General features: G+C 41.8%; 1 protein-coding gene and 1 long non-coding RNA gene across 3 annotated transcripts in view; one reads left to right on the forward strand and one right to left on the reverse strand.

The window, feature by feature from the left end:
• The window catches only part of grin2bb (glutamate receptor, ionotropic, N-methyl D-aspartate 2B, genome duplicate b), a 188,222-nt gene that overhangs the window by 101,070 nt on the left and 69,896 nt on the right, over positions 1–17,256 (reverse strand). The gene's annotated exons all lie outside the window — the stretch shown is intronic.
• Positions 3,984–7,921, forward strand: LOC124868550. The gene is made up of 2 exons (XR_007038340.1): positions 3,984–4,057; positions 7,393–7,921. It is a non-coding gene; the product is annotated as an uncharacterized LOC124868550 (long non-coding RNA).

The following is a 17,256-nucleotide window of genomic DNA, read 5'->3' on the forward strand; positions in this document are numbered from 1 at the left end:
CTGCTAGCTGCAGACTAAGGAATCTGCTCTCAACCTTCTAAGATGTTTCATTTTACATTACAAAGAAGAATGTTTTGTACACACATTCAGAGTGATGAAAGTTATGTTGAAATGCTAAACAGCAACAAGGTGGATAACTGGATTAGAGAAAGTTAATTTATTTTTTGCTTTTGAACTTTAAATCTCAATCTGAAATGGAGCATAAAGGACTTGGAAACAATCTATAAAGCTACAGAGCTGGCAGCATTAATAAAGTACTCTCATTTTTTGAAGTTTATTGTAAACCACCCAGATGGAGCCGTTTTCACAGCTTTATGGATTCGCTGTGGATTTAACAGTGTGACATAGTTATTCCTCCACCTACAACAGGCTTAATGAGATATTTTTAAAGTTAAGAAAGAGTTCATGACAAGGCTGCCTGTTTGTAATATTTACATTCATAGTATGGTAGTACTTTTTTTGGTCTATTTTTAATCATTCTCTTTTCTCAATGCATGGTAAAAAACTTTATATCTTTGATTCAAACTTATTCTTTAAATCATTCTACCGTCAACGGTCGCCTTGGGTACATGCATATGAAACATGCTGGACTGTGCTATTGTTTGCTTGGACAGCTGCAACTCAATGCAACCCCACGATCTGCAGCTTCCACAGAGCAGCTGACTCAACATGGTTCTTAAACAGCCTGAAGAATGTTGGGTGTAGCACAGAATAGCTCGAACTAGTAACATAGAAGCACTCACAATGGAGAGAAACAAAGATATTCAGCTCTTTAGTTTCTATATTTGGTCTAATTGTAACAAACATCTGCATCATGTCTTAACCAACAGTGATTTAAAATACTGAACAACGCACTTTTTTTCCCTCTTTAAGCTCTTCTTTCATTTCAAACCATTTCTAGTATGTAACAAGCAACGTTCAACAATCTAAATTGAGTGGTCTGTTATCTGCTCTGAAAGACATCATGTATTCAATTCTGCAACACTAATCATCAACTGAATGTCTAATTATGACAAATTAATCTCTGTCACACTAACACATTCAGCCTCAAACAAACAGATGCACACGTACTGAAAGAGACCAATGCCCAGCTAGCCACACACACACACACACACACACACACACACACACCCACAGAAGGCATAAGAAAAAACAAGGAGCGAGAGTTTGCCTCAAGCTGTTTTTGCCGCTGCATTGCTGTTGCCCCTCTTCGCACCACAAGGAAGATGCAATTAATTGTCTGATTCAGTCTCCCGCTGTTACATTCGGTGCTCCGGCAGCACTCACATTATGGCTGTCAGGCCCACAAGCCTGGTCTTAACATAGAGTGGCAGAGATGACAACAGAGAACAATGGACAGAGTCAAGCCCACAAGTAATGAGTTTGAAACAGCTCAATTTAATGAGAATAATGGACACAGTGCAGACCTGTTTTAGCTGCGCCCAGGTCACTGAGTGAAAAACTTGAAATTTAAGTAAGATGGTAAGAAGGGGTGTAAATGAGCAGGACATTTGACCCGGCGACCTATTGAGAAGCCTCTCCACAAAGCAGGTAATTAATCACTGACACACAGCGGCTTTCATACTTCTTGGGCCAATTTCAGGCAAACCGAATGAGGGTGAAACGTAATTAAGCCTGACCCCTGCCTAACCAACCGGTGCATCACTGTAAGATCTTCATTTGTGCTTCTGCATGGGTGTTCAGGAGATTTTTCACTACACAAAGCGTGGGAACATAAATGGTGGGAGAATTTCCAAGAACAGTAATAGATAAGCAGAGTGCCTTGCAAAAGCATCCATACGCCTTGAACCTTTTCACATTTTGTTACAAAAACAACCTTCAGTGCATTTCAGAGGGATATTAGGAACACAAGGTAGTATATATTTGTGGAATAGAATCAAAAGGATAAATGGTCTTCCTATTGATCCCAAATAAAAATGTTAAACATGTTACATGAACAACAATTATCTGCAATTTCAGCTGCAAGTCTAGTTGGGCGTGTCTCTGCCAGCTTTACACATCTACAGTCTGAAGGTTCTGTCCATTCTTCTTTGTATAATTGCTCAAGCTCAGTCAGATTAAATGGAGAGCATTTGTAAACCTGGTTCTTCAAGAGAAGCCATAAATCCTATCTCTTCTCAGAACAAAGTTCTTGTCATTGTGGTCAAATGCCCAATCCCTGTCTTGTCTGACCATAAAACTTTCTCCAGAAGATGTCCGGATAGACTGTGTGGGCTGGTGAAAATATCATTTGAGCCAAAAGGTGTCAGTTTTGGAGTAGGGTTTTTTTTCTTGGTCAGCAACCTTCTAGTCCATCGGGATGTAAAACTTGCTTCACTGTGGGCTGAAACACCGGTCTTCCTGCATCTTCCAGCTTATGATCAGCCCCAGTCTTGTTGGTTGCTGGGTTGTTCCTGATCATGCTCATGGGGTTCCCTTTATCTGAGGATGACAGCTGGGGTCAGAAGGTTGAAACCTGGATACAGATGGATGTTCCAAAAGAACAATATTCCCAAAAATACATCTAAACAGGTTTTGTAATGGAAAAAGAAAGCAATTGTTAAGCATCTGGAATGTCTACAAAATCAATACTATTGAAAATGTATTGACTACTCTGTTCAATACATTGGCAGAAACCCAGTTAATTTTATTAAACTGTGCATTTTCTGATATTAAGAGTTGTCAAATTTCTGTCCAAGGCTACAAAATGTGTGTGTTTTGTTTGCAACTTGTGAAAGGACATTTATTGAAATATTATTGGTGGTGTATGTATATATTTGAGCCTGTATGTATGATTTTGACTGTGTGGATTAAAGAATATATAAACCAATTTTTCTTTTTTTTTTAAGTTGTTTTCTGTATATTTATTAAAATAACCATATAACCATGGAAAAAAAAGAATGGTTGAAATGTTTCCAACTTTAATATGAGACTGATGCTCATACTTATAAGTCACTATAAACTTCTCACCTGCTGTACCTGCTGTAGATCAGCACAGTTCATGCCTATCCCCTGATATACAGCTGGAGGTATTCATTTGAGTCTTTAACTATGTCAAGTTTCCCCCCTTGACTTCCTCCACCCCACCTTCCTGCATCTGCCCATCGTTCCTCCATCCGTGCGCTCTGCCTTTTTGGTTCTCTTTTCCTCTCTAACAAGCACACAGGGTGAGAGTGCAGGCTGGAGTCAAGCACAGCGTGCAATGAGAGACACGCGGTTCAGAACCTTGTCATGACGTGCTGCTCCTCAGCATGTCTTCACTCCATTTTCTCTCGCTGCATCTCCTCACCCCCTCCACTTTCCTCAAGGCATTCATCTCTTAGTCGCTTTGTCAGTTGTGCAATCATCTCTGCACATCCACTTTTGTTTCTGTGCATTTTTCTCAATCTGTTGTACTTTATCCTGCTCTTTTTTCCCAGTATACATCATTACGCTCTCTCTCTCTTTTCACACCCTGGTAATAATCAGATAGGTTGGATAAGGGTGGCAGCTACAGATGCATGGGGCCACAGAGGAAATATCAATCACTTCGCCCTGTGTTTCATCAGCTTTCTTCCTCCCTCTGTGTCTCTGTAGCCCTCCCCTCCTCTTTCAATTTTCCCGCTCCTCGTTATTATTTCCTGAGTGCCATTCATCATTTCCTTTCCGATTTCAATATTTTACTCTTCCCTTCACCCTTACAAAAAGCTGCCCTGCATTTCACTGCCCTCACTTTCTGTGTGTTCGCGCAGTGCCTCTCCTTGCGCAGCACAAGACTTGCTGACTGGCAGCAGCTGGTCTGTCAAAGAAGGAGAAGTCGGGGAAAGAGAAGGGCGAGAAGCAAAAAAGTGAAGAAGACACCAGCAGGAAAGAGACACGTCAGGGATACAGAAAGCCATTTCTAATTCAAAGAGACATGCAGTGTTTCCCTGGCAACTCGGTTGCCATAGAAACGGCCTTGCTAAAGATGCCATTAGTGTGAAATAATACCTACTTAAACTCGGCTGCACTGTATGCACACAGATGCTGGAGCATCGAAGCTCTCACGTGTTTACTCTACTTGTTGGAAAAACCTGAGGTCAGCAGCAGCAGCTCTGTTAAAAACACTCAAATTTGTAGACCAATTATAAGTTTGGGCCTTTGGGAAAACACAGATGAGACAAATTGTTTTGCTAATATTATATGTTTTACTTGTAGTTTCAGTTCATACTTTTCTTGTGATTTGTCTGTGATATTATTTTACCTTTTACTTTTTCTCACAATATGAGAGTAAATCTGACTTTCCTCTTTTAGGTAAGTTAGGCGTACCAACGTTAGTTCTGGGCAGAATAACAACAGCTTTATTTCAGATACATTTCTTTAACATTATTAAAATTCAAAAGTTTAAATACACAAAGCTAACCACGCCTTTAAACAACGTGGGAAATCCCAAATGATGTTGCCATGGCTTTGTAAGTCTCTGATCCACAACTTCTTCAGGCACTTTGAGGCACATCTGTGAATGTATTTTAAGGCACAGCCAAAACAAAGTGGTTCCTTGTGAGAAAATCACAGGGAAGATATCTCCCCAAGACTGGAAACAGTCTTAGGAGACACACAGCTAAAAGGGTTCAGAGCATAATCAATTTGTCAGCAATACCAAAAATGCAAATAAAAGGGCAAATCATTCATTACTCTTGGATAGAATTTGTACTTCAATTGGGTTTCCTTATATTTATCATCGTTTCAAGTAGCAAAGTCTGTAAGGCATTTAAACGCATAGATGCGACATTCTCAGAGAAATTGCCTTGTGACTGGAAAGAGATCATTTTCAACTTGACTGGCTTGACCTATGACCTGCCAGTGAGACACTCAAAATTCTGATCTGGTCACCATCCATATAAAACCACAAAACTCTTCTCCGTTGAAGCTCCTATTGGAGGAAGAAGACTAAAGCTGGCCTTTTTTTAAATCAGGGAGGTGTTTTACAATTGAATCAGAGCAACAGTTTAGCACAGAAACAGCTAAAAAAGGATATGTGAAAAGTAACAGTTGCTTTCTGTTCAAGTTTAAATCACAGATTGTATACATTTATTTTATTCTAAGGGGTTCAAGTCAACAGCTTAGCTTATTCAGTATGCACACACACACTGGATACACGTATCCAGCAGGGGAACGAAAACGACGTGAATTCTTGGACATTAAGAAGTCACTACTTGCACTGGGAATTCCAGACAGGATGCTTTTTCCGTCTTTCAACCATTTATTTGATAAGAATGGATGGGAAATAAATCTCTTAACAGCCCAATCATGCTGTCCCATAAAGCCCCCGTCTATCAGCGTGACCCGTTAGCCAAAGATAGCATCAACTTAAAAGATAAATGGAAAATTTGAAATCCATCTATTAAGGACTTCAGATTCTTCTCTCACCGGCACAATTCATACTCGCAAATCGATTCTTTCTTCACAACACCCCAGATGATGGAACAAGTGGTCACGTGTAACATTGGCTCTATTCATATAAGCAACCATGCCTCAGTTACTTAGAACTGGTCATCAAACTGCATCAGGTACACGCAACTGGCAACTCCCATCATACCTACTTAATGATAAGGACTTTAAAAAGAAGATGGAAGCAGTACAATTTAAATTTCTCTTAAAAGGTTTACATTTTTTTACAGAACATTTTAAAACATAGCAAATATTACTTTTTATCCTCCACACTGGAGCCAAAAGCTTCTTTAACACCACATCAGGTAATTATATAAACCTAAATTATAGATAATTACTGCATCTGTAAAGCACATTTCAGACCTTTATAAGGTCCTTTATGGCTCTTTTCCACTGGCTCGATTTGGCCCTACTCGACTCGGCTCGACTTGCTTTGCGTGAGTTTCCATTATTGTTTTTTCTTTTACCGGTACCTACTGCTCCTGAGCTGGTCCAACCGGGGCTGAGACGGGACCACATGTGACGTGAACAGACTGCTGTTCACTGATTGGCCGTGGGAGGAGGAGAAATGAGAAGGTTTTTGTTGAGACAGTCTAGGAAAAGTTAATAAAACTCAAGAGAAACTACAATAATATTAAGGACCACAGTGGCCGAAGTAGGTCATACATGTAATTTTACCATTTACAGATCATAAACCATGCCTGAAGGTTGACAGAAAAGAAAAAGGACACATCAGCGTTCTGAAGGCAGGCAGAGAGCAGCTTCTCGTAATCAGACTGCCTGCATCGGACCAAACAGGAGGACGGGTCCGCTGAATCTGTGGAGCACGAATGTGCAATATCCAACATAAAACAAACTTCAAAGGTCATAATTCTGCAGTTTTACGCTTTTAAGTCCTTGTCCTCGTTATTGCCATGGATAAGACAAAACCTTTTTCATAAAGCCCAAAATTGTAACTTCTTCAGGCAAACTTCACCATCTAGACAGCAGCGTCTCTCCTCGCTCCTTCTCCTGCCACACCCCCTAACATTAAGACCCCTGAGCCTTATTTTAGTTCTTGCTACCAGATAATTATCATACTGGATCATTTTAGACATAAAAAACATAAGACATTCTTGCATATATATTAATACAAACATTATTAGTATTTAGTTTATTTATGTTTTTGTTTTCTATTTATTTTTTATCATTTCACGTAGATTACCTTAATGTGACACAGTAACGTTAATAGCAGCACAGCACTACACTCATGGCGGGAGGTGGGGTTTCAGCCGCCATAGCTTCAGCCGTCGGCGGGTCAGTGGAAACCCAACAGTTACTGTACCGAGTAAAGTGAAACCGAGATGTGCAGAGCCATGCCGGCTAAAAAGAGCCAGTGGAAAAGGGGGATAAGATGGCCAGACTAAGGCTGAAAGTTAATTAAACTCACCTAACGTTGATTTCACCATCTATAATACAAAATACCACAGTCACTTCTTAAATTTGTGATTTCACTGGAGAAAATGAATTTCTGTGCATGTGACTCTTAACACAATGCAGTATGTGATTTACAGAACCAATTATTGCTAAATTGGGCTAATGCGCTCAGATTTGGGTTTCTATTGGCCTCTATGACCGCCAATAATAACTTGACAGACTGATAATGGGATAATGGTACAAACCGATTAGTTCAACCAATGGCTGCAGACATGATCTAAGGTACATTTTAAATTTTTGCTGTAGCAAACACAAAACCCATTTCAGTTCTCTGAAGAATGAAGTTCTCTGCTCTGTTTATGCACTTTGTAGAGTCTTTAGTGTATATAATCATCTGTACCACTGCTGTGCTGGCATGTTACACAATTGAGAGAAAAGCAGCACAATGCTTAGAGTGGCGAACATTAGCGGAAATCAATGAAATACAAACATTAAAAGGAATATAAATATATTTGTACCAGTTTAGGATCTGAAGATGTTCATAAATCTCATCACTGTTTGTTTCAGCCTCTGCATCCACATAGTTGCCCATCTTGGCTCATGGATGCTCAAGAGTCATACTCCTGCTCAAACATATAAGGATAAACTGCTTGCAGCAGGAACTCCACCGCTGTCGAAGATGCATTCCTCCAGTAAAAATTCAGTCTGAGTTGATGAAAATGCTTCAAACCCTACATCAGAATCTGTTAAAACTCTTTCATCCTGTGTAGTGTTTACTAAAGTCCACAAATCACCCTGAAACTCGCTTTTTTTGTGTCATTGTTGTAGCCATCTACCAGACCTTATGACCTCCTCTAACACTGAAAACTACATATTTTGGCAAAGTACTGCATTGGAAATTCAGAATGTTTGTATCCTGCTGTTTATTATTATATTTATACTGTTGCTGAAAAGCAAATGTACCTCTGGCAATTAATTTTAAATGTCGAATGCTAAATAAATCACCATCTGTGTGCGAGGATTCTTCATTGTTTTGTTTTTTTGTTGTTGTAAATATAAACTACTAATTTTACAATAAATGATTCTCTCTGCTGTATTCCTTTGTCGAAAATCTACTGGCTCTTATTTCTTTAAACCAGTACCAAATTCCAGTCTTTTTGCAGCTGGTGTCCTGTAGGTGTTAGATGCACCTGATTCCAATGTTTTTCAGCACATCATCAGGTTAAACATAGGCCTGTTAATGACTTCATTCGAATTAGGTGTGTTTAGCAGGAAACAGCTGAAAACAAACAGGACTGATGCCCAACAGGCTTAGAATTAAACACCATGGCTTGAAACCATTCTAATAGATTACTCTGGACTCTAATTTTTTTTGTTATTGGCTTTAAATATGCAGCATGCTACTTGATAAAGTAAACAAAGAAATAAAGAGATAAATAGCTTAGTTCTATATTTGACTAAAAATGATTAGCTTGTGTCAGAAAGTGAGAAATGGATAAATGGCATTTATAATATTCACCTTTTTTCCTCAGTAGGTCAAAAATGCAAGCATTGAATGTCTTTCACTAATACCCAAGCACTGGCTTTGAAGGGTGGGAATGTAAGCTTTGAGCCTGTACTTGCCAGTTAGTGATGGCTTACTTTGATCCAAAGCAAAAAAAAGAAAAAGAAAGGAACAGAGGAGAAGATTAGAGGGAAAAGTCGAGAGAAAGATGGTGTGAAGATAAAGAAAAAGATGGTGATGGCAAAAAGAGATGGAGAGGGAGCAGAAAAAGAAAGTCAGAGGCGAGCGACACATGATGCTGAACGTTTTGGGGTTTTCTGCTCCCCGTCAGTGTGGATAGAATAAACAGGGCTGTGTGTGATAACACTTTGCAGGCTCTAACAGCAGCAAAGTCACTTCTTACCTTCACTCTGCCATTATCAGAGTCAGCGAGAGCGCACACCTACAACAAGTTTACCTGACTTTATACCTGGAGCTTTCTATAGAAATTTGTGGGTGGTAAGATATCAACTAAGCCTAAAAAATAAAAACTGTCAGCTTCCCTGTGTAGCTGCATTTCAAATCCCCTGAACTAAAACTAGAAACCAGTCCTGAAAGTTCAAATCTGCTATTTAACACCTTAGGTTGTATGTGGTAGACTCATTGTGGAGTTTAGCTCTGCCTCTGTCACTGTTTGGCTGTCCCAGTACCAGTCTGGAGATGCACTTCTCTGCAAACTGGCGGTCTGATGGCGCTGTACAGAGTGGCAACAATATACAGCTAAATTATGGAAGCTGCCTTAAACACACTGTTTGTTTTCAGAGTGGTTGCGTTCAAGTGCAGAAGCAGGCATAAGCACAGAAGAATGGAAATGTTGAGAACCCCGGGCGAGGCTGATGAAAGGACAAGCGGAGGGTGCCGCTCACTGAGGGTCATTTTCCGTGTAGATAAAGACAACAGAGCTGATGTGTCAGAGGCTGCTCCTGAAGGGGCTCGCCAGCTGTCACCAACAGATACTAGGTCCCGCTCTCCACCGCTCGCTCACACAAACAGCCGAGGAGAGGAGTATGTTACAAATGCTATGCTAAAATACAGCCGGCATGTTTTCGTTTGACATTTTTGCAGCACGTACTCTGTGCTACAACGGGATTAAGAGGATTTAATCCAGCCTACTGTCTCACATCAGAGGAGAAAAATGCATACAGCATATACTGTATATAGTTCTCTCTTATGAAACTGGTCTCAGATTTGAAAAATATGGCAAAAAATGTGAAGAAAACAATGAACAGTGATGGAAATATAAATAACGAGCGATAGCTTAATGAGGGGCTTGTCTTTGTGGGTACATGATGCAACGGTTTACTTAAAGGGGGGCACTGAGGCATTGACCAAGTCTTAGCAGATGCATTGAAGGAATGTTATGGAAAACATTTGATCTTTTTGAACTAATGGACATAGCTGTGTAACAAGCTGTGAAGGCAACATCTGCACAATAAATAAAGAAAGGTGCTGTAATATTATATTGATATAAAAAAATGTATGTCCAACCTTCAGGCCAACTAGTAAAGAATAAACTCTTCTGTTCAGTTTGTTTTTATTCACACAAATAATGGAATATAACGACACCAATTTGGCCACACTGAGGGGCAAACACACTGTGATTTAGTTGAAAGAGGAACAAAATTTCAACACTGCACCAAACAAGGCCTTTCTTCTGCTTCTTCCATAGCTGTGCATATCTCCATCCTAACAAATTAGGGTTCTCTCATGAATGTACAGGGGTTGGACAATGAAACTGAAACACCTTTTAGTGTGGGAGGTTTCATGGCTAAATTGGACCAGCCTGGTAGCCAGTCTTCATTGATTGCACATCGCACCAGTAAGAGCAGAGTGTGAAGGTTCAATTAGCAGGGTAAGAGCACAGTTTTGCTCAAAATATTGAAATGCACACAACATTATGGGTGACATACCAGAGTTCAAAAGAGGACAAATTGTTGGTGCACGTCTTGCTGGCGCATCTGTGACCAAGACAGCAAGTCTTTGTGATGTATCAAGAGCCACGATATCCAGGGTAATGTCAGCATACCACCAAGAAGGACGAACTACATCCAACAGGATTACCTGTGGACGCCAGAGCAAGCTGTCTGAAAGGGATGTTCGGGCGCTAACCCGGATTGTATCCAAAAAACATAAAACCACGGCTGCCCAAATCACAGCAGAATTAAATGTGCACCTCAACTCTCCTGTTTCCACCAGAACTGTCCGTCAGGAGCTCCACAGGGTCAATATACACGGCCGGGCTGCTATAGCCAAACCTTTGGTCACTCATGCCAATGCCAAACGATGGTTTCAATGGTGCAAGGAGCGCAATTCTTGGGCTGTGGACAATGTGAAACATGTATTGTTCTCTGATGAGTCCACCTTTACTGTTTTCCCCACATCCGGGAGAGTTACGGTGTGGAGAAGCCCCAAAGAAGCGTACCACCCAGACTGTTGCATGCCCAGAGTGAAGCATGGGGGTGGATCAGTGATGGTTTGGGCTGCCATATCATGGCATTCCCTTGGCCCAATACTTGTGCTAGATGGGCGCGTCACTGCCAAGGACTACTGAACCATTCTTGAGGACCATGTGCATCCGATGGTTCAAACATTGTATCCTGAAGGCGGTGCCGTGTATCAGGATGACAATGCACCAATACACACAGCAAGACTGGTGAAAGATTGGTTTGATGAACATGAAAGTGAAGTTGAACATCTCCCATGGCCTGCACAGTCACCACATCTAAATATTATTGAGCCACTTTGGGGTGTTTTGGAGGAGCGAGTCAGGAAACGTTTTCCTCCACCCGTATCACGTAGTGACCTGGCCACTATCCTGCAAGAAGAATGGCTTAAAATCCCTCTGACCACTGTGCAGGACTTGTATATGTCATTCCCAAGACGAATTGATGCTGTATTGGCCGCAAAAGGAGGCCCTACACCATACTAATAAATTATTGTGGTCTAAAACCAGGTGTTTCAGTTTCATTGTCCAACCCTTGTAAATGACTGCATTCCCTTGCTCCACGCAATTAGAACAAACTCAACCTTTTCTGCCTTTTTGGGATTAAATACCCACAAGTCAGCCCTCTCTTTCTGTATTTAGGAGCCCCTCCTTAAGCCTGATGCAAAACCGTGAAAACCTCCACATTATGTGAGAGGTTTCTCAACACCAACTCTTATCTTTGTGTCTTTTATCTCTCGCTGGCTTTTTTTCTTTGTGAATTCCCTAAGCATTGCTAACAAATCCGTGATGAAGGTCAGCTCTCATAAACAGTGGTGGCAGAGCTCCTTCTAACACACACAGCTTCAGAGAATATACACTTCGGTTCATGAGAGTTTAAGTGAAGGTAAAAAAAACTGCCTTGAGACCCATGCACAGGAGGGGGAAAGGTATGCTGTACTACTGTGAAGGCAGGGTAGCATGTGTTAGATAGCATCTTTAGCGTTGCAATAAAACAAAACGGTGAAAGTGTTGTGTACCCCCTCTTTCAATATGGCCTCACTGATAACATGCCAACACTGACGAATCTATCATTTCTGTGTTCAGCCCCTCTGGCAACGGCTTAATACTGTAATGTTGAAAAGGCCAGGCGGCTGTTGTGACTGGCACACGGACGCAGCACAGCAGTCCATCACTCAAGCTGAAAGCAGCTCGTTTTCTAAAAGTCGTGGGAAGAAATTCTTTCAGTCAGTGATCATGACAAGTTCTTTAAAATAAACAAAAAGTTGCGTTTGTAGTCACCCCGTGCTGCAGCTCATCTAGGCAGGGTTTGATATGGGTTTAGGGTTAGTTGTACTGGTTTCGAAGCAAAAGAGGTTGTTTACACAAAATGTCAGGACAAATTGTGTGACATTATCTAGTTTCTGTTGTTTCAAACAAAAAAGAAACAGGTACTCCTACTGCTGCATAAATAATATGACATTGACTATTACAATCATAAATTAAGTTTTCAAAAGCATTTATTTTTAATTTTGATACAAAGAAGAGCAAAATGCACAAAGAATCCACGCTAAATTTAGCAGTAGGTTACAAGTTCATAATATGATGCCTTTTCTGCTCCTTATAGAGTAAAACAAGTACAACTAGTTGACATTAGCTGGTTGATTAGTCAGGCAATCTGTTAAGGTAGCCAGCCTTAACAGAAACACCCTTTGTAGCTTTCAAACTGTAGTTTTAAAACATTGTCACCTTAATAAGAGTGATCGGTGGCACTCCTTGTATAAATTCCGGTACTTGTAACTTTCTGGCTACGTTGCACTGCTGTATATGGCTGAGGAATATTTAGAGCAAAATGTTATATAAACTCAGAAGAAATTAAAAGTTACACCTCTAATGGCAAACTGTGTAGTTACGGCTGTATATTTTCTTCTGCTATATCTTGTTAAATTCAGGCAGATTTTGTTTGCAGTTGGTGTGTTGCTCTGGAAGAGATGGTATAAAAACCAACAACTTTCACGTTGAAGGCAGAACTGGATCTGCGCTCAAGAACCTCAGCATATTGTGTACTCCATATAGTCAAAAAATTATCTTTAACCTCTAGGGACTAGGGTTGTCTAAATAATTGATATTTCATCATTATTATTACTAGTGTTTTAAAAACAATACATATTTCTTGAAAATTGATAGAATAAAAGAAGACTGTAAAGATACTCATTTGCATCAAACTGAGCCATCTTAATCTTTCTGAGCAGACGCACAGACAGAGGCTTACCTGATCAATCAAAACAGTGAGCTTCTGCTGGAAGTTTAAAACATGGCAAGCAAGTCTAGAAACGAGCTCTGGTGACCATCTTCAGCCTATTAGGCATACACAAAGCAGAGGTATTCTGGTACAACCGACACTCTGATGTATGAGAGCAACTTTATAAGGTCAGCAGGGCTCTAGTATCTGTAACAGCAGATGGCACATTATCTGTTTAAATATTAGCTACTTGCTGAAAGCCCCCTGACAGTGTTAAGTTGGTCTGAGTTCCTCCAGAGAGATGCATTTCCCAGGAGTGGAGTTGGTGCAGAGTATGCACAGTGCAACTTCTTTACTGTGGGTTTGAATTAAAGCGACCAGCGGGAACATACTTAATGGCTAACGTGGCTAATAACAAAACAGGTAACCTTTAGCAAACAGTGGATCTAGAAATGGTCAGACCCAGCTGCAGCTGAAGAAAATATGATGCAAAATCACCAAAACTACACAACAAAATAACAACTGCTGCTGAACACATACGGACCAGATCCATGCATATACTTTACAAATGTTCTATATGTATCAGATCCATGTTAACACAAGATAGAAATAAATCCACTTTAAAACAGAATAAAACCTTTCTTTGTCCGTCAGTGGGACAGGTCCGCTGTATCAGCAGCAATGTGAGGGACACAGATACACACCAACAATAAGCAAAAATAAGACAAATAAAATAATTGCACCACTGAATCCAAGGTACATACGTCCTGAAAGCATATAAAAACTTGGAAGTGTTATATACTGCTTTTGAATAAAGGGAACTCTTCTGGGAAGAGTTCGGTGAGGCCATGGAGAAGGACTACCGGTTGGCCTCGAAGCAATTCTGGCAAACCGTCCGGCGCCTGAGGAGGGGGAAGCAGTGCTTTGCCAACACTGTTTATAGTGGGGGCGGGAGACTGCTGACCTCGACTGAGGACATTATCGGGCGGTGGAAGGAGTACTTCGAGGATCTCCTCAATCCTGCCATCACGCATTCCGTGGTGGAAACAGAGGCTGGGGACTCGGGGTTGGACTCTTTCATCACCCAGGCTGAAGTCACCGAGGTGGTTAAAAAGCTCCGCGGTGGCAAGGCTTCGGGGGTGGATGAGATCCGCCCTGAGTACCTCAAGTGTCTGGATGTTGTAGGGCTGTCATGGTTGACACGCCTCTTCAACATTGCGTGGCGGTCGGGGACAGTGCCTCTGGACTGGCAGACTGGGGTGGTGGTCCCCCTTTATAAGAAGGGGGACCAGAGGGTGTGTTCCAACTACAGGGGGATCACACTCCTCAGCCTCCCTGGTAAGGCCTACGCCAGGGTATTGGAGAGGAGAGTCCGACCGATAGTCGAACCTCGGCTTCAGGAGGAACAGTGTGGTTTTCGTCCCAGCCGTGGAACACTGGACCAGCTCTATACCCTCTACAGGGTGCTCGAGGGTTCATGGGAGTTTGCCCAACCGGTTCACATGTGTTTTGTGGACCTGGAGAAGGCATTCGACTGTGTCCCTCGTGATGCCCTGTGGGGGGTGCTCCAGGAGTATGGAATCGGGTGCCCTTTATTAGGGGCCATCCGGTCCCTGTACGAGCGGAGCAGGAGTTTGGTCCGCATTGCTGGCACTAAGTCGGACCTGTTCCCAGTGCATGTTGGACTCCGGCAGGGCTGCCCTTTGTCGCCGGTCCTGTTCATAACTTTTATGGACAGGATTTCTAGACGCAGCCAAGGGCCGGAGGGGGTCTGGTTTGGGGACCAGTGGATTTCGTCTTTTCTTTTTGCGGATAACGTGGTCCTGCTGGCCCCCTCTAGCCAAGACCTACAGCATGCGCTGTGGCGGTTCGCAGCCGAGTGTGAAGCGGCTGGGATGAGGATCAGCTCCTCCAAGTCCGAGGCCATGGTACTCGACCGGAAAAGGGTGGCTTGTCCTCTTCAGGTTGGAGGGGAGTTCCTGCCTCAAGTGGAGGAGTTTAAGTATCTCGGGGTCTTGTTCACGAGTGAGGGAAGAATGGAGCGGGAGATCGACAGACGGATCAGTGCAGCCGCCACAGTAATGGGGGCGCTGTGCCGGTCCATTGTGGTGAAGAGAGAGCTGAGCCGAAAAGCAAAGCTCTCAATTTACTGGTCGGTCTACGTTCCTACCCTCACCTATGGCCATGAACTTTGGGTCATGACCGAAAGAACGAGATACGGATACAAGCGGCTGAAATGAGCTTCCTCCGTAGGGTGGCCGGGCACTCCCTTAGAGATAGGGTGAGGAGCTTGGCCATCCGCGAGGAGCTCGGAGTAGAGCCGCTGCTCCTCCACATCGAGAGGAGCCAGTTGAGGTGGCTCGGGCATCTATACCGGATGCCTCCTGGACGCCTTCCTCGGGAGGTGTTCCAGGCACGTCCCACCGGGAGGAGGCCCAGGGGACGGCCCAGGACACGCTGGAGGGACTATGTCTCTCGGCTGGCCTGGGAACGCCTTGGGCTCCCCCTGGAGGAGCTGGAGGAGGTGTCTGGAGAGAGGGACGTCTGGGCGTCTCTGCTGAGTCTGCTGCCCCCGCAACCCGGTCCTGGATAAGCGGAAGACGACGAACGAACGAATAAAGGGAAGAGGCTTTAAAATCACATTTTTCTCTGAATGGCTGCTGAATTGGTTTTGTCCTAATTTACACAATGAAAACATTGTCATACTCTGGTAATATTTTTGGCTCTTTATTAGAAAGAAGCTGAGGTATTGAAATGGCACCAGTTACCAAGACATGTTTTTAGTATTGTATCGAGTAAAACATTTTTGTATTGTGACAACTTTATTAGGAACAAGAAAGAATGCACAGAAACCTACCCTGCTGCTTCTATTTTGCATTTTTAAGATATTAAAAAGGCACCCTAAGGGAAGAAACTCGTGCCATCAAAAACTGGATTTGTATTTGCCTAATTTGAAATTAAATGCATTGGTTTGTAAATGAATTTCACTAAACTGAAACTGAATTTTATGGTTTGAAACTGAATTAATTTGCTTTCAAAATGTATTTTGTTGTATTAAACATTTATTTTGACTACTTTCACTTTCAGGTCTGTAATTCAATATCAGTTCCAAAATTCAGTGTTTTGTGTCACACATCCGGGTCCTTGAGGATAGCTACAGATTAATCAAACACAGATTCATCGATTTACGTTTCACATCAGGTTAAACTTCCTTTACGGCATGTTGAGCTGGAGCAGTGCAGCATACGTGAGCTTGGCGGATGTCCATCACCAAGTCAAATGAGCATCTATAAGAAGCGTCATGTAAACAAATGATGGTCAAACAGTAACATTTATGCTACCTGTAGCTATTAGCTAAACATGCCAGATTAGCATGGTGCCGTCGGTGTTACGTCGGTCTGCGTTTCTCTTGCCCTCACCTCAGCGTAACTTCTGTTGCTTAGCAACCAAGTTAGCGCAGAGCTGTGAAGCTGAAATTGAGGCTCAAGGTTAATAACGCCGTCTGTACTGTAAATAACTACACGGTTTTTATTTACCCTTTTACATATTGCTGATGGCTTATAATCCCATATTGTTTAAAATTTTCGTTCTATGATCTTGTTCATTATTCGGCCATTTAAAAATTTCAAAATAATTTTTGGGTTTACAGAAAAAAAAAATCGAACGCTGTAGATAAAATACATTGATGACAAATACTATTTGTTTAATTTATTTGTAAAGCTTTTGACAACTTAAACACGAACATATTAACTTTAGGAACAAAGTTTAAATCAGTTTATTTGTAGAGCATTCTAATAATAATTATTATAATAATGATAATTCTAATTATAATAAATAAACCAGACATTAATATTAGATTTCATCTGACTGAATTATATCTGTCTAACTTCCACCCATTGGGAAAACCCAGCGGGAGTTTGAAAACAATGTGCCGGGAGTCAGCTGTTCTCTGGGGGTTTAGCGCACCTCAACCAACCGGTCAGCTGACAGCTGGCGAGGCGAGCAGCTGCTGGGGCAGCGGACGAATATATCGGCGCACTTGTGGAATTAAGCGATATCTTGATAAACTGATCAGATATTTTAGGTTTACACAACTACTTTCTCGTCTAAAAACATAAAGTTTATTTACTTTCACAGAATAAGCAATATATCCAATTTTATTCACAGCCTTTCTCGCTCTTCTGGCCTTTCCAAGGAAAACAAATTCAGTTTCAAAGCAAATGA

Source organism: Girardinichthys multiradiatus, chromosome 5, assembly GCF_021462225.1.
Source record: "Girardinichthys multiradiatus isolate DD_20200921_A chromosome 5, DD_fGirMul_XY1, whole genome shotgun sequence".
Lineage (NCBI taxonomy): Eukaryota > Metazoa > Chordata > Actinopteri > Cyprinodontiformes > Goodeidae > Girardinichthys > Girardinichthys multiradiatus.